The 20904-nt window shown below is 41.2% G+C and overlaps 1 long non-coding RNA gene across 3 annotated transcripts in view; it reads left to right on the top strand.

Moving 5' to 3' along the window:
* The window catches only part of LOC137854123 (uncharacterized), a 250109-nt gene that overhangs the window by 83807 nt on the left and 145398 nt on the right, over window positions 1-20904 (top strand). For 2 of the 3 annotated variants that reach the window (XR_011094968.1, XR_011094966.1), the window contains exons 2-4: window positions 5075-5149; window positions 7916-8006; window positions 9028-9186. This is a non-coding gene — a long non-coding RNA (uncharacterized lncRNA). Of the gene's footprint in view, window positions 1-5074; window positions 5150-7912; window positions 8007-9027; window positions 9187-20904 lie in introns of all 3 variants that reach the window. The other variant, XR_011094967.1, reaches the window with a different exon arrangement.

Below are 20904 nucleotides of genomic sequence, written 5' to 3'. Positions count from 1 at the left end.
CTGGGAGTGAGCTGCCTACATGGCAGAGTGATGGCAAGTAAAACACGTTCAGAGCCCTTGCTTCTCATCAAACAGCAGCAGTTGCCTGGCACAGAACAAGGCTGGATTAATCTCTTATTCTTCATTTGAAAGGCCCTGTATTAAAAGACTAAGGTTTAGGATTTTACACCCATTTAATACCTGGCTAAGAACTGGGGGTATGTATTCAGATATTAATGTGACTAAAAAGATATATGCTCAGGTTAAGGTTATTTCAAAAAAAGAAGTTCTGTCATTAATAATTTTTGGTCAGGAGCTCTGCCCGTCATCAGGAGATAAATCAGCTTGCAGCAGCTGTGACAGCTCTTTAAGTCTGAGGCCTGAACAGCTTAATTGGGGAAATGATCAATTCTAAGATGCATAGTCAAGATGACATCCTCGGTGCAGTAAATTCTTTCAGGAATGAACATGAATAAAATGAATATATTTATGGAGCAGTGATGTAATTCAGAAGCTGGGTTGTTAGGGAGCTGATGCATCTTCATTCCCTCTCTGCCCTGTAGCAATTTTCCAAGACTCCAACCTCCGATAACTGTGAATGGTCTAAAAACTGCCCTGGGAGAATGCTGATTTTATAAGAATGAAGAGTCTTTCAAAATACTGAATGAATAAAAAGTCTGCATTTCCTAGTGAGTATTATGAACATTATGAGTCTACCAGTCTACCATACTTCTTTTTTTTTTTTTATTTATTCCTACATTCAGGGTTAAACTTAAGTCCTCAAAAACTACTGCTTGCGAGTTGCTGCAAAATATTGCCACTTCATAGTGACAATTATGTGCACTGTCCCTATCCACAGTAATAAAGATCCAGCAAACAGACACAGGATCCCTGTGCCTGAGCAGTGTATGAAAATCCCTTTGGGTTAGTCGTTGCAACTTTCTTGAATTAATGATTTACTCACTTGAGGTCACTTTGAAAAAGAAACACTGAATCACATTTCGGTAAAAACACACTTGCTTCAAGGCCCTCTCATCCACCTGATTTATTTAATGGTGGGGTGGAACTCCTCATCTGCAAATTTGGATGAGTACCTTGGGGATCCTCAGAGATGGGGCCATAGAACTGCTTTTCGCGCTGAGCTGAGGTTGGGTGCCTCTCCCAGAGAAGGCCTCTGCTTATGCAGAAGAGAACCCCAGGTGATACTGAGTGTGTCAAAAAAGAAAAATATTTGCATGGCATGTTGGGCTGACCTGCAGCTTGCAGGGTGCCCTGCTGCGGCACCCAGGGGGGTTCAGAGAGGTGTGCTTTGTTGCACAGAACCGGTAATGACCTGGCAAGTGGACGCTGTCATTATGTGATTCAGACACCAGTAGCACTGTCTCCTGGCTGAAATTCACTTCGCGAGGAAGGATGGCTCCCCTCTGCTTCTGTATATCGCTGTAATTTCAGATTCTGCCTGCCCCAAGTTCTTGCTTCCCCTGGTGAGCATTAGCAGCACTGGAGGAGAGCCGAGGCTGCGCCTCGCTGCCGGAGCTCAGCGATGAGAAAGGAGAGCAGGGGCAGGCCACAGCGGGGCTGATTCTGCCCAGGGAGGCCCCAGGGGCTGGAGGTAGCCACCCACAGTGCAGTTCTGCTGCTGATGTAAAACACGGTCTTTGCAAGCTCTCAGTGTTGCTTTCGGCAGGGCCCAGAGCTGGGTGCCCACCACAGAAATGGGCTCTGGAGCCTGAGAGGTATCTTGGAGCTAAAGACATGTACCAAGCAATTTCGTTTTAAAAAGGGGTTATTTTCCTTCCACAATGTGCCATGTGCCTGCACATGTTCCTGGGGTTGACAAAACGCTACAGTAACCATTCTGAAGTTATCACTGCTGCTTTTATGCAGAAGAAATGGCTCCAGGTTATGTGAAGAGCATCCATTCATACACAGGTTTGTGATTAACCCTACAGGTTCCCACTGAGTTGTTACAGTGAATAAAGCAAGAGGCCACATGAAAAGCACTTTCATATTGACATGGAGTAGAGTGGACCAAGTGTTCTTACCAGGAATTGTGTCAAAATAATTTTCATGCCTAAGTTTAGGCCACATAGCACAAGTATTTCCCAGCTAGTGGGCAGTGACCATGAAGCACATACTTGAGTGTGTGACTCAGGCCATCAAAATAAAAGCTTTAATCATGAACTGTGTGAACTCTAAGAAAAACCTCCGGTTGAGCTAATATAATGTATTGGAAGTGACTTGGATATCTTCCCATCTGTGGTGCACTTTAATGAAATCTGTCCTCTCCTGCTCTGAATGTGCATGTGAGTGTGTACTTAATAGATGCCATGCAGCAAGCTCCCCAGGATTAGCTAATGAAAATAGCACTGTAAAATGAATTGATCGAATTGATACAGCTGGAATTTTGAGCACTGTGACAAATGCACCAGCCTGTAACTCCCCTTTACCACTGCAGCGAATATTTTATGTGCAAGTGTGTGTTACAAACTTCTAAAATGAGACTGCTGTTTGTAAATTAAAATTGACTTAGGCCAGATGGATGTGCTTACGGAAGCAAAAGAGAAGGAGGAGCTCTTCAAATGGTGGAAGGTGGGACTGCCCATCAGAGCTCTGGGTCATGCTCACCATTACAAGAAAGTCCAAAGAGACCCTCTTGAGCAAAACTGTTTTCAGGAACTAGGCTCAAAAGTGTAAAATAACAGGGGGCTTAGGAAGCTGGGGAATTTTCCAGGTTCCTCATTGCCTTTCTGACATGCCTGAGGCTTCCACACAACTGTGAGAGCACAGCAGCAGCCAGTCTAGGCTGGGAGGGAAAGTTACCTGCAAAAACAAAAGTCTGTGGATGGGGGAAAAAAAATCCACAAAAAATCCTGTGTGTTTTAGGTAGTCTCACCTTTTAGGACTTTGTAAACACATCCACCTGTTCCTTACACAGCTCCCACTGCAGAATGCAGGGATATTTAAACTTGCTCTATTTCAGAGGGAATTTCTCATTCTTCACATAGTATAAGTGAATAATTTGAAATGTGAATGTCATAATTAAGTCTAATTATTTTACCATACTTTTGCCTTCATTAGACATTGTGTTTGTAATAATTGCTGTAATCAGCCATATGGTTAGTACTAACTCCTTAATTACATGAGGGCAGATCATCCCTGCAGGAGGAATAGATGACACAGCTCTGGAAGTGTCACAAAAAGCCCTGTCACCCTCAAAAAATGGTGGGGACTTGGTTGTCCTTCACCTATCATAAATGAGCAGAATGACAAGGTTTCAAATGCATCACAGCCCCAAACTCGTGTTTTGGGCACATCTGTCACTTAAAACTGTGGTGTCACAAAATACGTCCTCTTTGCCAGGAAGCAAGGCTGGGGATGCTGAGCTGAAGCCACCTCACCAGGCAGCACCCCCTGTCCTAAAGCTGGGCCCTTTTGATAGGCAGACGGTTATAGTTTAACAGAAATATGAAAAGATTATGTAGAAAAACTTCTCCTCCATGCATTAGTACTTATGTTTATCCACAGCACTGGCTCCAACCTAGTGCCATCAGCTGCAATTTCAAGGAGTTACTACTAGCATTTGTATGTGTAGAGGTAGTATCTACCGTCTAATTCTCTTTTCCCTGGCTTGCTAGTAATTCTGTCTTCTTGTTGCTAACGATTCCACTTTCAAATTTTTTTTTTTTGCAGTTACATTATAAAGAAAAATCCAGATTAAGTACACTGTAATTGCTGAGGATTGTAGGATATATGTTAATTTTTCTTTTGTAGTGTGCCAGGCTGCCAGAATCTGTTAATCAAATGTTTTATCTTTCTGTATAACATTTGCAATGTAAAATACTTACTGAGTCAAATCTCACCTGATCCAATATTAGGTGCCTTGTATTTTCATTGATTTTACCATAAGTGGACTTTGGTTGGCTATAGGGCAAACCACAGGGCAAAATCTTACCGTTGTTTTCCACCCAAATGTTTAACCATATGCTGATTTTCTTCAGTCAGTTTTCTTTCTTCTGTTTCCAAGTAAGTAAACAGAGAAAAGTATTAACTTTACAATAGGCTAACAGTTTGCACCCGTGATGTCCCTTCTTTTCCAAGCATGGAGATGCAGGGGGACAGCCCAGGGAGGAATACGCATCTGAAAGATGTCTACATGCATCCACTCCTTTATTAAATTACAGGGATACCAGCATTTGGGGCAAAGAGATTCAATTTGAAATAAGCTTTGACAGGCCTTCCACAGGATTAGAACTGGTGACTTACAAGACCTTCTTGCCTCAGATTCAAGTAGCAAAAAATGTTTCCTTTGGGATGATTCCTTTAGAAAATGGAAGGTGAAGAGTGCTTTTTGGTGGTTGCTATAAGTAGGCTGCTTCCCAAATCCCTTCAGAGTTGTGATTTGTAAGATCTGTAAGTGGGATCCGTACCCACTGTGGGAAGGAAAATGGAAGAATTTGTTCTGTAGCGGATATATTACAGGGGATATATTATTACTACTTATTATGAAACCTTCCCTGTGAAAAGGTGTTGCCATTCCACTCACTACCTTCATGGGGACACAAGTGGGGAAGGTGTGCATTTTCAGGTGTGTTGAGATAAAACCCCAAACCCAAACAACCTGAAAGGCAGCAGAAAATATGTGGCTGAATGCTCACTGGGCTTGTGCAGCCTTTGGAAGCACAGCTTGTGTCTTACAAAACACACAAAGCCCTACCAAGCATGGAATAACCACTTCATCATTTTAAATGAGGGCTATAAAAAATTACAGTCAGCACATAATAGGTATTTTGCACCCATGCTAAGTACTGCCAAGAAAATAGTTACCCGAGTAAATCAATAAAGTATCATTCCCTTCCAAGGTCTTCCTGTCCCAGTCCCTGAACCTCTCATTTCGGAGGAGTACTGAAACCTGTTCAAGATTTATTTTGATGAAAGTAAGTATCTCTGCATTATCAGGCAGTAAAGAAGTTGTTTACTACTTCTCCAGGAGTGTTGAAAAATTCCCTCTGAATACATACTTGCATTGTAGTGATCATAAAAATGTCTACCAGCTATTGGAGCCCCCAAATTGATTTTTTTTTTTTCTTTCCAGAAAACAAAGAGTTCAGCCTGAGACCGAGAAATTGCTTCATAAGAAAACCATCTGTGCTGAGAGAGATGGACTAAGGTATCCTGTCACCTACACTGGGGTCTGCTCAGGTTTAGTATAAAACATTGCTATTCATATTCAGTTAGCAAATAAGGTTGGGCTGAGGTAGCAGCACCTGTTCTGAGTGCATTTCCTATAAATCAGTCTAGATGTTTAATATGTTCCTCATTACCAGAGCATTTGAAAACCAGCAATACACCTGAAAACCAATTTGCTGATATAAATGTTCCAACAAAGTGGTGAATTTTCAGCTCACACTGTCAGTTATTGGCAGGAAGCAAATTTTGACTTGGCCCTTGTCAAAGTTAATACAATTCACAGTCATACTTTTCCAATCAAACTTTGAAAATACAATGTGCACTATACACCTTTGCAAGAGCTGAAATCCCAAATTTTTAACACATGCAACGAAATCTCTGCATAGGCACTGCATATATGAAATGATTTGGTGATTTGGTGGGAAAAAAAAAAAAAAAAAAAAGAAAAGGAAAAAGCAAAAATCAAACAGCAAGGACATTCAAGGATATCTTCACCTGTCTACAAAAAGCGTTAATGGGAGAAAAGTTGACTCAGCTCCTGACTGTGAAAGGCTTGCCCAGCTCTGACTGCTAGTACACCAACTAGCTGGCAGAGAAATGCCCCAAGTGGGAGATGCCTTGCACTTTGGGAATTTACCCCAGGAACAAAACAAAGTGATATTCCCTCATCTGCTCTTGAACCCAAGACAGATCAGGGGATAAAGGAGGCAGGAAAAAAGAGTGCTGACCTGCTTGGAGCAGAGGCATGGCAGCCAGGTTTCACATTCTTGTGTCAGCTCCTGGCAACTGTGAGCTCCTGAAGAGAGATGCCAAGTGACCAGACTACATGGACCTCTGAGCACCTTACAAGATCTTCCTCCTGTTGAGGGGCCGGGTACTTAGGATGAGATTTAGCTTTGTTTTAATCATCTAAAAGTTATGTGTCTATCTGCAGCTACTCATTTAGGCTTCCTCCAGACAGCTACTTCTTAAGCCTTGACTTTCTTTTGGATGGATTTTCTCAAGAGACCACTCAAGGAGTGAGATTTTGTGTGGATGTGATCAGACTTCTGCAAGTCTGAAATCTTTCAACTTTTAGCCTTCTTGGGCACCTTCGGGGCAGAATGCAAACTTGCAGCACTTGTTCAAGCTAAGATGTCTGAAAGATTGTAAAAGCCATGCTCATCACTGGAAGGAGACAGGTGCAGTTTCTGTGTGCCCTGTGCCAGGGAGTAGGGTGGGTCAGGTTCTAGCAGTAGATGCTGTCTTCAGCAAGTATTGGGGACAGTTCAAAAGATCCAGAGAAGCTCTTATATCTGCACCTGGGTGGTCCCATTACTACAGAGAAGAAGGTCAAATAAAGGTGAAATAGCCATGAAAGAGCAGATTTGCCATAGGAACTGAGAGTGGCATATACATGGCCTTTCATCCATACAGACGGTGATTCTCTTTCTCAGACCTGGTACAACACTGACTCTTCTCCATTATCCTCCCTCTCTCTGATGAAAAATATAATTACTATTTCTGCATTGCCTGAGCGTGGTCTCTTTTTTTAATAAATTGAAATATTGGCTTCACAGCAAATGTTACCTGTTATTTTTAATGAAATACATGTTTTATGTCCCTTGCTTTTCTTCAAATTCTTTTATTTTGTTATACTTACAAATAAACACAGCATTTTTGGTTAAGTTCTTCATTTTATATCTTGAATAAGCATCTCTTCTTGATGTCTACCTTTATGTTTCTATGTACAAATCTATCAAGACCATCAAGAAATGGTTTCCCAAACAGAATTTATTGCAAAGCTGATTATGTATTAATATATACAAATGACAAATCTAAAACACAATGTCAAAAAGCAAGAAAATGCAATCAAGAATTTATTATTCTCCCATTACTATTCATCTGGGAAAATAGCTGCTCTACTTTACCAGAATAACTTCCCCCTCCCACACCTCACACCCAATCCACGTTTTCTAGGTAAGTGCCACAGAGTTATTTGTGATAAAATACTTTAATATATAATAATACCACAAGTTCCCTGTAATTTATCTACCTATTTTTTTCACTTCTACTTTCCAAGTAGGCTTATTATAAAAATTTATTGTCACACACACACATTGCATACATCTGCATGTGTCTAAACTTACTGGTCCATTTTACAGATGGAATAAGCATTTTCTGCTTTTCATAACCTTGCATCTTGTCCTCTTTTGTGCACACTTCCCCAACATTATAGATATGATTTCTTCTATAAAATATTCACAAAAATGCCTCTCCCCTGAATGGCCCTATCCCAAGCCACCCTCCCCCCTCCCGTTTTTTTGGGATTAAGTAGCAGATTAATTTGAATAATATACATGTGAGGAAAATTTTATGCTTTGATTTTCTTCTTGAAAGATGATACTGTGGTAATGCCTTTTCTACTGTACTGTCCCATTTCATACCTCAGGAATAACTGCTCATCTATTCTTTTTCAGCTGAAGAACTCCATGCTTACCATTTTGTAACCCCCCATAGTGTTAGATGTTAGGAAGTACAGGTAAAGAAGAATGTGTTGCAACACTTTTGGATGGCAACACCAGTACAAGTTATGTTGACACCGTTACATTTGCTTGCAAGTTAGAGCTGATTATGAATGTATTTTTAATCTAGCAATTCCTAGATGCCCGCATAGCGACTGATAAAATACCTCTCATTTGCAATGTTGAAGTGTTTACCTTTGGGAAATCCATGACAGCAATAACCTTATTTTTGTCACCAGCAGCTGGATCCCTGCCATACTGTCTGGAGGAATAAGGTTGTTCTGGACAAGAGGAACAATGGGAGCAGAATGGCTGATATATGCGTGCACACAGGTAGGTACGTGCACACACACTCACAAAAACATGTGTGTTGTTTAGCATACATTTTATACTGAATATACAGATGCATACATCTGTATATTAGTAACATAATTAGTACATTAGTACCATATGGGTGTGCACATGAATGTATTTGTGTACATATATATATATACACGTACATGTATGACTGAACTCTGTGAAGCATCCGGAGCATAACACAGAAATGATCTCCCTGTGTTTCACACAGAGGCAATCACTCTGCCAGCACATATAAGAAGTCATTATAATAGTTATTCTATTTATGGAGAAATGTGTAGCTAAAATGTAGGAAAATTATTGTTCTCCATATTCTCACTTTTTTATTGAAGAAACAAATCACACAGTAAATTACATCTGATTTGCATGAAATGTTGCATGCACCTAGATCTCAGCAGGAGCCTGGGAAAAGACATTGTTTTAATTCCAGAACCTTTATAGCTATTCCTTCCTTCCTTCCTTCCTTCCTTCCTTCCTTCCTTCCTTCCTTCCTTCCTTCCTTCCTTCCTTCCTTCCTTCCTTCCTTCCTTCCTTCCTTCCTTCCTTCCTTCCTTCCTTCCTTCCTTCCTTCCTTCCCTCCTTCCCTCCTTCCCTCCTTCCCTCCTTCCCTCCTTCCCTCCTTCCCTCCTTCCCTCCTTCCCTCCTTCCTTCCTTCCTTCCTTCCTTCTATAAATTTTTGAGCTATATTCTTGTTTGGCTTCTCTTGCATTTTATAGGCCCTTCTGAGTGTAGTTTAACATCTGCAAATTGCCAAGGTGGGTAAGGAAAGTGTAATGTTCACTGCCCAAGAGGAGGAGAAACAGGAGGGATTATGTGCCTGCCCTGTGGCTGTGATGGATGCTGCTCATGCTGGGTGCTGTTGCCATTTGCTGTGGAGATGCTCAAAATGAAGAGAGGCTCCTGAGGGGTCTTGAAACAACTTGGATGCATCAGCTGTTTGACTGGGCTAACACAGCGTGCTGAAGATTTTGCCCTCTCTTTTTTTTTTTTTCTCCAGTTTTCCCCTATTCATCTCTGATGATGCCAGTGAGGTGAAGAGTCTGTGTTTTACCATCAAAGGTCAGCCCTCCAGGATGTCTGGAAGCTGCAGTGTGGCCCCTGCATGCCAATCTACTGGAGAATACATTTGGGGCTGGGTCTGGAGAAGGGTGATGTGGTAGGTATGGAAGTGCTCCAGCACTCTTAGACTCTGAAGAGTAAACAGAGTCCTTGCATATACAGTTAGAATGAATTTGTACAGAGCACTAGTCTGCTTCCTGAAAATCATCAATAAGCTGAGGAGGTCTGAGTGAAAATTTCCCATACAATGGAAAACTGGATATTTGACAAGTTATCCCCTCACTTTTTGCAATGAATGTGTGCTTTCTAGAGAAATTTGAATGTTTCCTTTAAGAAGCATACACTTTAATATGGGAATGTTTTTGGTGGAAACACTCTGCTCTGTTTAGAGAAACATGTAGCCAGAAATGAAGGGGATGCTTTAGCCTTTCTTGCTTTTCTGGTCTGGTACATGTTCTTTGCCTGGACTCACACAACAGGGGTGGCTGCATCACTGGATCCAAGGTGGAAAGACTTGGTATGTCAGACATGTGTACGTGTGCACATGTGCACACTGACACATATTTTGCAGAGCTGTTGCATAGTGCCCAATTTCTCTTTAGTGCTGGAAGAGCCTGAAGGGAGCTGCAACAATGAGATGGGTGAGATGTCAACATGAGGGTGGAAAGGGAAAGTAGGGGATGGGTAAGTGAGAGGAAGGGCAGAAGACAGGAGGTCTATAAAGACCCTTTAGTCTCTATTACATCTTGGTCTCTTTCCTCCTCCTGAAGTCCATATCTGACAGTGCTTCCTGGGAGGTGCAGATCAGCTGTTATGCTCTCCAAAGGGCTGTCAGCTAAGCTGTTTCTTGACTCTGCCTAAGACTGTTATGAGTCACCATCCATTCTCTCCACAAAAGCCCAGTACATAAGGAATCTCCCAGTATGTGAGGTATAATCTGATGAGAGCTCAAGTTATAGAGGACAAGGGCAGTGTGTAGTATTAGGTCTGTGCTCCAAGTTAAAGCAGTTCGGGTTTGGGTCACTTCTTCCATTCCTGTTCATTGTTGCTACAAGATCCTGGTTTTCTAGGCCACAGATTATTTGGAAAAAAAAAAAAAGAAAAAAAAGATTGAAACAGTACAGGAAAGAATAAAACAGAACAAAAGTTTCTCAGCTAAGCTGGTTAAAAAAGCAGTGATATGAAAGGCAAATTGGAAGGATGTAAACACTAGAGAAGGAGGATTTTGTTTTCTAATTCAGAAAAGCACTTAAGTGAAAGTCCTAAATGATATCATGCATGAGATTCTTGGTAAGGTTTACTAGGCATACTGTTGTAGGATAAAACTGAAGACATATAAATAGCTTCTCAAAGAGTCTTTCCCTTGGGGCTTTCAAAAAAAGACTACTGATATTATAACCCTTATGAAAACAAAAAAGCAGCTTGAGCAATTTAATAATTATGCTTTAGGTCTCTGTTTTTTTTTTTTTTAATTATTATTATTTTTTTAATTATTTTTTCTTTCTGAGGGTCCATGGAGACTGCAAGTTACCCTGGCTTAACAATCAAGCTCTTGCTTGCTCACCTGAACTCTCTGACTGGCAGCAGGTTCTTGTCCTTGTGCAGCTGTAAGCAGTGTGCTTGCCTGAGCCTCTGAAATACTGTGAGTGTGACTGCTTGCTGTGTGCCATTGTGTCGGAGGCCAGGTCTGTCTCGTGTCCAGTCTTGGTTATGAAATGGTTGTACAGTAATTGATGCCTCACGGTGAATAATATGTTGAACAAACAACACCTTTTTCTTTCATATGGATTCTATCCTGGGGAACCTGAGCACTTGCTTTGACTGTGGAAGCTTTAAGCAAATTTTCTTTTATTGGCTTTGGTAGTTTTTTTTTTTTTTTTTTTTGATTCCAGGACTTGGTAAAACGTCTGTCTGTGTGGCTGTCTGTCTGTGTGTGTGTGCAGGGTTATACCTCCCCATCTAACCTCAAAAGATTTTACCAGGCATTTTCTACTTCCTCAATCCTGCTGAAGGCATACTGTATCCTGCTAAAGGGCTGTTTAGTATGCTTAAGGACTGAGAAACCAATCTGAAAGTCTAGCCTTCAAGGGTGTGATCTATTGCAATTAGAAATGTATTGCTTTGTAATTACTATTACCACTTGCTTTTACCTGCAGGCTTACAAATAAATATTTGTTGCCTCTGGATATTTATACATTCTAAATTCCTGCAAAGAAGCCAGTCCTAATTTTGGCAGTTCTGCTGAGAGGAAGCTGATGCCTCTAACTATCCCCTGCACCTGTTAAAAAGTATTGGAAGCAATCACACCTGGGTTATAACCATGATCACACAATTATTGTCACCTGTCTTGTTGCAAAAAGTTAGGAAATAAGCATATTTAAAACACCAATCTGATCTGGAAACCCTAGGGGTTATTGCAATAACTTAGTTTTGGATGTATTAATTTTATTCACGTGGAAGGTATTAATTTCCAAGCATCTTTTATATTATTCACTCTTGTTTTTCTGGAGAATGACATCAGAGATACTATGTATGTACTATTGTATTCTGTTATATACGATAACCAACTGTCATCAGCTCTGGTTTGTGGATATATCAGAAATTAATGAATATCAGTTAATTAATGGAAAATTCATGACATCAGCGTTGAGGTACATGCTGATTCAAGGGTGGTGAATCACTCAGATCTATTCTGTGTTGGGCATTCCTGGAGTGGCATGTTTAGAGGGTGATTTAACAAGGCTGCAGCAGCCTTTTCACCATTTATCTGCCCCTGCCCAGCAAAAAGGCAGGCCAAGGAAGCAAGTTGTAATTGATCCCAGCTCTGCTCTCCTTAATGGCTTGGTGGGACGGAGTCTGAGGAGGTGACTAAAGCCACATCTGCACACCACTCTTGGGTGAATGAAGGTAAACTGGTATTCGAAAAAAAAAGCTCATAAAGTGCATTTGTGTGTCTTTGCTGTTCTCTGTGAGTTTCTCTGTGGGCTGAATGGAGTTTTGAGGCTATAGACTAAAATGAGGTAGCAAAATTGATCTAGGTTAAATATGTTCCCTGTATTTTTGCAGACTTGGGTGAGTTCATCATCCCATTTTGCCATGTGCTCCCTCACACAGTCAGTGCAGTTTAGGGGATGGGGGTCTGTGCAGTGGGAGAGGAGCACAGAAAGACCACTGTCCTCCGAGACCTCCTGAAGGAAACCAAAATGGGTCAAACTCTTCCCTCTTCCACTTGTATAAATGTAGGTTAAGTCTATCATAGTCCACAAAAGCAGCATAGCAGAAAGCTGAAATTATCCAGTGTCAGAAGCTGCAGGATTTGATGGGAATTTTCAGACCCAAGGCAGGGGTCGTTTAACCACCTAAAGCAGATGGTGGTATTCGCTGAGAGCTGTGTGTGAAATGAAATGACTCTCTCAGCCCCTGCCTGGACTGGCTGCTGCCAGAAGTGAGTGAAGACAGCACAGTGGTACTTGTTCAGATTTGTTTGTGGGAGCAAAAATTGGCATTATTCAGCACATGTTGGGAGTACATGCTGGGGATCAAGGTGTCTTGGGGGCAGCTAGTTTGTGTAGAGATGAAGGAGTTTGCCTTTAAAATGAGATATGAGATATAGCAGGGGGAAAATTTGCTGTGCTGCTTATTGCAAGTTACCAGAAACGGCATTTTTTTGACTATTGTTTGTTAACCAGCAACCACAAGGAGCTGAAATTGAGCACTAAACAACTGCTGTGTGCACCACATATTTGTCAGGTCAGTGTGCAATGCTGGATTGAGGAGCGGCTGGATGCAGCTTTTTGCCACAGAAACATTTTGAGGGAGGGAAATGTTGCCAAATTTCAGTGTGCTGTCTAGTCATTCTCTCCTCTACTTATAAACTCTCAAACAAAACCTTTGAACTAGAGGTAAGAGTGACAGTATATTTTATTATAAAATAGAAATTAATGGTGTATTTGAAGTAAAATTTGATACTGTATCTTTTGCAAACCTATTCCCCATGTGGACTTTAGGTCTAACTGGGATTCTGTTCAGTTTTGTATTGTTTAGGATGCTCGCTGGTAAAAATGGAAAGTAACAGGTGCCTCTCAAATTGTGTTTTCTAAATCCCAGAGATATGAAAACACATCTTACATCCTATCAGACTTCACAGATATACATATGCCTACATCATGATGTTGCTTAGATCCTACATAGCAATGTAGTTCAGGAGTGTTTATGTCATTGTTTGAGAAAAGATCACAGTGCTGTAAGACATACACACCGCAAAGCAAACAAATTTATTTTCTGCATCAACAAGAGAGATTTCCCACTGATAGGTGAATGTAGGAGACAAGAACCCAAGAGCTAGGTCAGTGTTGGTGAAACATATACTTTCACCCTTCTGTCTCACTTAATCAGACCCTGCTGGCATTTCCAAAGGGGTTGAAGCTTTCCACAGGCTGTTTCTTGAAATGGCTTGCTGTCCTTTGGGTTTCCAGGGTCCCTGCAAACTACAGAGAATGGTTTGGACTGGAAAGGACCTTAAAAAATGGGGAGAGGGAAAATCCCTGCTTGACTTGGGAGGTGGGAGCACCAGGGGAGCAACCCCATCTTTTCCAGCTCTGTTTTTCACTCTCTCCCATTTTTTTCTTCTGGATGAACATAAAATTACCTACTGCCCTATGCAAGGGGGTATTGCTCATGTTTCTACAACCACCCATCACTCCCGGTAGTGCCGTTTACTTGACACCGACTTATACATTATAGCTATAGGAATTGCAGCTTTGCTTGACTTGCAACATTACTCTTCAGCAAAGAGAAAAACCTGCCACATATCCTGCAATGTTAAAACCTGCTCCTTGGCTTTGTATAAACAGTTCTCACAATATTGTGTCCTCTCTCATGTGATTGTAAGCACTTAAGTAATATGAAATTATCATTGATATAGCTGTCCCAGGTGAAAAAGAGCTACAGCATGTTTATGATGCAGTTCAATCTAGTCATTGATTTCTGGACCTACTGTAGTCCTTCAGGGCATATCACAAAAGCCAAGTTATGTCTTTGAGAGCTGGCTTTTCTATCTGAATTTCTGAATGAGGTGGAGGAAGTGCTTTAAAACCTTCACATGACCTGTCTCGAAAATCTGACTTTTCCTACTGAAGGTAATGGCATATGTCCGATATACTGGGAATTTGGTTATCTGAAGACCATACAAATAGGCTGGATATAGGCGGGATGGTCTTAGATACCAGAACTTGATGAATTAGAATGTGATGAATTGGGGCATGCTCTACCCTACCACGGCTTGCCAGAAAACATTTATTTGGGGTTATACTCCAGGGTGTATTTGAGGGTATACTCCAGGTAGCGTATAGCTTTTGAGTTGCAGAGCCGCACATTTTAGGAAAATAATAGTGTTTTGGCTTCACTGCTTGCTCTTCGACTTGCAGACACACAGTCTGCCAGGTGATGCTAGTCATATCTGGTTCCCCTGAAGGACTCAGTCTAGGGAGACTGCAAAGTATTTCTCAATAACAAGGAAATTATTGTCCCCAGCTTTTTGGTGTGGAACTGCAAGACATGAATTGGCATGTCAAAGTCACAAAAATGCACCCTGAAAATAATTTTGGGTTATAGGCCAGCACTGAGGTCTCAGTAGACAAACATTGCCACATGTGCCAGCAAAATGTTACCTGAGACTGGAACAATATTGGGTTGATGGTTATTTTTGTTCTGGCTGAAAATCCCAATCATATTTCTGTTCCAATAACCTTCCAATTTGGAAAGGCTTCTTCTAGTGGAAGCAGTTTCCAGGAGACATAGCTTCTTGTCATACCTGAAGTACTAGGGAAAATGCCAAAGGAAGCTTCTTTCATCCACCCCCACACACCCTGCTTGTGGATGAGGTTTTATGGAGAGCAAATAATGGCAGGAATTAAGAAACATGGATAATATTCCCTACTCTGGCACTGAGTCTAGTTCGTTGCTTCTCTTTGTTCTTCAACAGCTTCGTATGAAGATGGGGACCAATTATTCTGACCCACTTCTGTGAAGGAGTTTGAGAACCTTAGATGCTCTCATGTGCTTCGGTTATTTATTTATTTTTCTGCTGTTCCCAATACTCTGAATCTAAATTATGAGAGGGAAATGGAACTAGTAAATAATATATGGATTTATTTTCCTTAACTGCACAAAGATACATGCACTTGCAATGGACATAAAGACTTCATCCTTCTGATCAAATAATTCCCTCAATGGAATTGTTAGGAAACATACAGCTCAAGCTCTGTCCTCACTTACCGGCATTGTAGTGAAATGCTGGTTTAATGCTCTTCTGGGTTAGAGAACACATACTATGACCAGAACTGCCAAAAGAGACACCGTGTGTATTGCATGCATATTGAAAAATATATATGTCATTTTTTAAAGTTATGTACAAAGAATATTTAATTTGGTTTCTTTAGGTTTTGGACATTTGTTAGGTATTTATCTCACCACATATTACATTTTTTATTGTTTTATTTGCCTGTTTTCCTTTCTCCTATGGATTAAAAGGGGAGAGGAAAAAGGAAGACAGAAGCCCCAAAACTGGAAAAATGAAAAATTGTTTTACTTGACAAACTCAAAAAAATTGTAAAATGAAAAATGTACAAGAAATAATTTATTTCTGGGGTGAGAGTCATTTTTCATGTTAAAAAGTTTCAGATAAAACTTTGTCTTGCTCTAACGATGTCTAAAGCACAAACCCCATCCCCCCCAAGTCACAGCACAGGCACACACAGCGCTTTGCAGTATCATTTCTGCAGGATAATTAGCATTCTGCATAACAGAAGCCAGAGCGGTGAGGTCAGGTTTCAAAGTGGGAAGCAAGGGTAGGCCCCTGAAATTGTGTATATGGGTTAGCTGTAACCAGCCTAGCAAGCTATACAGTTCTGTTATTCCTTTAACCCTTTACTGATGAACATATTTAGTTCACCGCAGAGGTAAAGAAGCCATTTCGTAACAGAAAGTAATAGGCATGTACTTTCCCCATTTCCACTAGTTTCAAAACAGGTGCTGTATTGGCTCAGTCAATAATGGTCAACTAGACATTACTGAGCAATACTTCAAACAGGCTTGCTTTTGCTGCAAAACAGGGGCTTTTTCCTGTTGTACCTCTGCTGCTGTAATAGTCTCATGCTCCTCTTTGGGAGTAGGTCTGTGGTAATTGGTATCAGCACTAGGAAAGTAGAATGTTTTAATGTTAACCCAATAATTTCCTCTTAGGGCAAGAGATATTCCATTACTCAACAGATTTTCAACAACAGATTTCATGTGTGACCATGAGTAAACACTGCAGTCAGGACACACAGAAACCTACTGAAGCAGCTAACACATAAAGGTCTGTCTTCATCTCCCAGTTCCCCTTAGATTAAGAAGTATATAAGCAAATAAAGGTTTTCTTATTAAAATGCATGTGTTGTGGACAGCACGGCCCTTGGATAATGCTGCAACGGGGAGTCAGAGAACCTGAGATTTCTCCTCCTGAGCTCTGATATCAGGGTGCAGGCTGAAGTGAGCATTTTCATCTTTCACAGTACTTCCAGATGGTGAAACGGTATGGAGCGCAATTGGGAAAAGAGGGTTAGTTTCCTGATGTCACATTTGTTATACATTCTCCTGGCCACTTCCGAACTGATCAGCAGTTTTGGTTTGGACTGCAAAAGCTCATAGCTAGCAGAGAAATTCCACTGATAATCAGTGTGTTTTCAAGAGATATATTCCTAGAAGCAGTGGTGGTAGGGGAGGGGTTGTGGGCCACATTACAAATGAACATCAGTGGCTCTGTTAGAGTTGCACAAAATTAACAGAAATTAGATCTCTAGCTACTGAAGAGAGTCTTCTGTACTGAGATAGCTATTAAAATAGAACAATCAGAGATTACGGTACATGAGAGCCTTTTTAATTGTTAATTTGCCCACTTCAAAATGACCATACAGTGAAATCAGTGTCTTTTTAAATAACATTGTTTTCCTTAAAATTGGTTTCCCTTTTCAGCGTTATCTTTCTAAGAGCACTGTGGTGATATTCTTGGGAATTATCTATCCCACACTGAGGGAGCCTATCTGAAGCTAACACAGTCCTTGCAAAGTGCAAGGTAATTAACCATTCTCCTCCCCCTATTTATCTTGAATTTTGCTTCCATCTAGTTGTTTTTCACGCTTGTAAAGTATAATTTGAATAGAGTTTTAGCACTTTCTTCCTACACAACCCCTCACTCTCCGTTCCCTCCCTCCATAACATTGCAGTGATCTGAGTGTGAATTATCTCAGAGTAAGGGTGGGTGAACTATTCTGCCTGAGCACAGCAACACTGAAGACAATGGAGCACAGCATCAGCGATTGACACAATTCTTTCTTATAGAGACATTTTGTATGCTAATGAACCTCTGATGGCAAGACCAGACTTTTTTTGCTGCTAATTCTGGCAATATCTATCTCTGATGGGAACCTAATTTCCACCCACAAGGATCTTCAGAGTAAAAGACTGAGCAAAGAATGATGCTCAGTACTGATGTGACTCTCCTCTTGGCTTCACTCCTATGTTTTGCCCACAGCCAGGAAAACAGAGCCTCTAGACCAAAGCACTTGGCATCTGGTATTTCCTTTCAAGTGCTTCTATATGAGCCAGGCTCCTTTCACCACCGGATTCCTCGCAGGAGTTTCTCTTTAAAGCAGTCACTGCTTCCTCAGTAATTAGTCCACAAGACACATCAGCATAGCAAGGAAACATTGACCTAATAGGTTTAAGTGGTGATGGTCAAGACCAAGCAGCTACCATGAGATGGCAATGCTGGAAGACCAGTAAGAAGGGGCTTTGTTGCATTTTTTGTGCTTTACGCAATGTAAAATGAAGGAAACACAGGAACAGTGAGATTCAGATAACTGTATTTACACACTCAGTATCACATGCAAGGCATGACATTGCTGAATAGCTTTGTGGAAGGTCGAACACTCAGAGCAATTGTTCCCAGCCTGCTCTTAGCTTGAAATCCATGGCTTTCATTTCAGACCCACAGAAGGGCTTATGAGAGCCATAGTTTGTCTGTTTTTCCCAACTGGGTCAGCTAGTTTAATTAGAGACACTGTGTCTTCCTCCACGGCTTACTTCCCTAGGCTACTCAACTGTTTGAATAGATAATCCCAATTCCTCATAATTACAGCTGCAATATTATATATTTTGCAGAGATAACTCTTTCAACTGAAAATTTAGAGGATCTTCAGCTGACAGTTACATCCTCTTGTATTAGTACTGTGTTGCAAGGCACAGCATTGCTTGTCTGTTCTTTTCTTCCCCTCCTGCTTACCATGCAGAGCTTTTCCTAGCACCACCGAAGTGTTAGCCTACGGAGGTGTGATTCCACACCAAACCAGCCAGGCTGGTGGGACCACTGTGGTGATTTGCATATTTTTGTTTAAAAACAGGTTATAGCAGGTTTAACTGGTGTATTTACATCCGCAGGTGCAAGTTAATCTGATATTAGCCAGGTTTCAACTGATTTAATAATGTTCACACCCAAAGCTGGTTTAATTAACTTGGATTTAGACCAGGGCGTAAGAGAGGACATGTCAATTTGGTTATTAATCAAAGGGGAAGGAGCCAGCAGCTCTATCTCCCCTCCATTTCAAGCTCTCCAATAGATTAGTGATGTGACCTTGGGCAGATCTCCTGGCATGTTTTTGCCTTGCTTTCCTCAGACTGGATATAATCAATTTCTCAGAATAGATGCAATAGCGAATTCAGAGGCGTCTGTGAAACTTAATTCCCTGCATGCGGAAAGGGTTTTGGCAGCTGCTGGGGAGTGCAGCTCCGCGGGGAAGGGGCAGGGCCTGCCTTCTGCTTGATTCAGCTCCTCGTAGCATGATCACTGCCAGGAGTCATAGGTGCTGCCGCCCCTTGCAGCGATGCTATCTCTCAGGGATCCTAAACTTCCTAAACTGCAAAGTATGTGCAAATGCAAAGTGTTTGAACTGGCTAGGATGGTCCTAACCAGGGCTTTGGTCTCCATTCACCAGTGTGGATAAGAATGAAGTTTTTTTTTTGTTTTTTTTTTTTTTTTTTTGATGAGGGATAAAGATCCTCTCCAGGAAAGCAATACTCTCCCTATTTTGCCTCCATGTGTGGAACAGCTGTAACAAGGTGTCTGGCATGTCTGATGAGCCAAGGGTGGAAAAATCACCACTCTGCCAAATTGCAGCAAGTGCTGCTGTCAGGGAGGCACAGGTAGGACTCCTCCTATGCTCCTGCTGTGGGTACAGCTGGGCACAGCTATCTGCCTCTCTGCTGCCCATGCCTCTGCTGGCAGGACACTTCACGCTGAAGGCCTACTCCTCCCACAAGCCACTCTTTGTGAGAGGTGTGTTCTTGTTGACTTCTTGGCCAACACCGTTTAGCCATCTACTGCTGATCTTGGCTGATCCAGCCTTGCTCCTTCCCTGCTTCCAGTCAGTCCATCATGGAAAGTATAAAAGTCCTCAGCAACTGTCTGCTCATCTGCTATTTGGTCATAGGGTGGACTAAGTGCTCTTGGAGGTCTCTTCCAACCTAAATGATTCTGTGATTCTGTGATCTATGTCCTGGTGCAGCTTTGCTAGGTGCTTCTGCTTCATATTTCCATTTTTGTTTATTGTTATTCTGGTTAATACTCTTTGGTTTGTTTCTCTCAGACAAACCATGGCTTTAAAAGTAAGGAAAAGAACCTATGGGCTCAGGATAATTGCCATGGTATTGTAGGAGTCATATTTTGGTGCACTCAGTCTTGCATTGAAACATCAGAAGGAATGCAGAGAAAAAAAATATCCTTTTGTCTTGCAAATAAGAAATGCTTTTTTTTTTTTTTTTTTTTTTTTTTTTTAATTCATCAGAATTGATAGTGAGAAGAGATACTCATTTCTTAATTGTTCACGGTGATCCAGCATATGCTTCTTGATCAGAACTCGTTGAGAAATCGGATACTCTAGCCTCACACAGGGATGCTCCAAAAGAGATGGGAAGTGAGAAAAGCAAGATATGACTTTGCTCACAGCCCACTTACGGGTTTATTTAATAGATGGGAGTTTGCACACAATTAACTAATTGAGCAAAAGTCAGTTCTTGGGGTGAAGAGCAGGCCTTCTAAAATAAGAACTCAGCATCATTTGAAGGACAAACACTTGACACTCGACATGAACTTAAGCAGGAACTGACTTTCAAAGGTAAAAATGTCTATCACATTTAAGTCTACACACATATTCTCTTCAATATTTGGGATTCTAAGCTCTTTGAAGGTAGTCTCTTCACTTCCCCACAAAGCACTTTTTTGTTCATCTTTGCAGTAATTTTCTGTCTTCTCTTCCCCCCTGCTCCCAATCCCCTTAACGTTACAAAAGAGTTTGCTTCTGGGATGAGATTTTGCTTGCTGAGTTTCATCCCCAAATTGTATTTTACAGATGACTTTGAAATTCCCTGTAAGTGTGCTCTCATTATTGGGTATCTTTGATACAACTTTAAATACATCTGTGCAGACATCGCCGCTATTAGTGATAGGAAAATATAAAACTTACAAAGAGAAAGGAATAGTCAGAGCCAAAAAACCTTGTGATAGATAAAAGTAACAGTATGTTTCAGATATGGGACCCTGGCCTCATAAACATTGCAAGTTCTCTGAATTAGTCACTTCACACAATATTCTTAGGGGAGTTTTAATCAGACCATATTGTATAGTGGCTCATCCTGAATGTATTTAGCCTGGGGATTGTTACCCTGATCTGTTTTTCTTTTCTTTTTTCTCTCTCCTGGAGTTTGGTACAGCAAAAAGAGC

Source organism: Anas acuta, chromosome 3, assembly GCF_963932015.1.
Source record: "Anas acuta chromosome 3, bAnaAcu1.1, whole genome shotgun sequence".
NCBI classification, from domain to species: Eukaryota; Metazoa; Chordata; class Aves; order Anseriformes; family Anatidae; genus Anas; species Anas acuta.
This window is presented reverse-complemented; position numbering and strand designations above follow the sequence as displayed.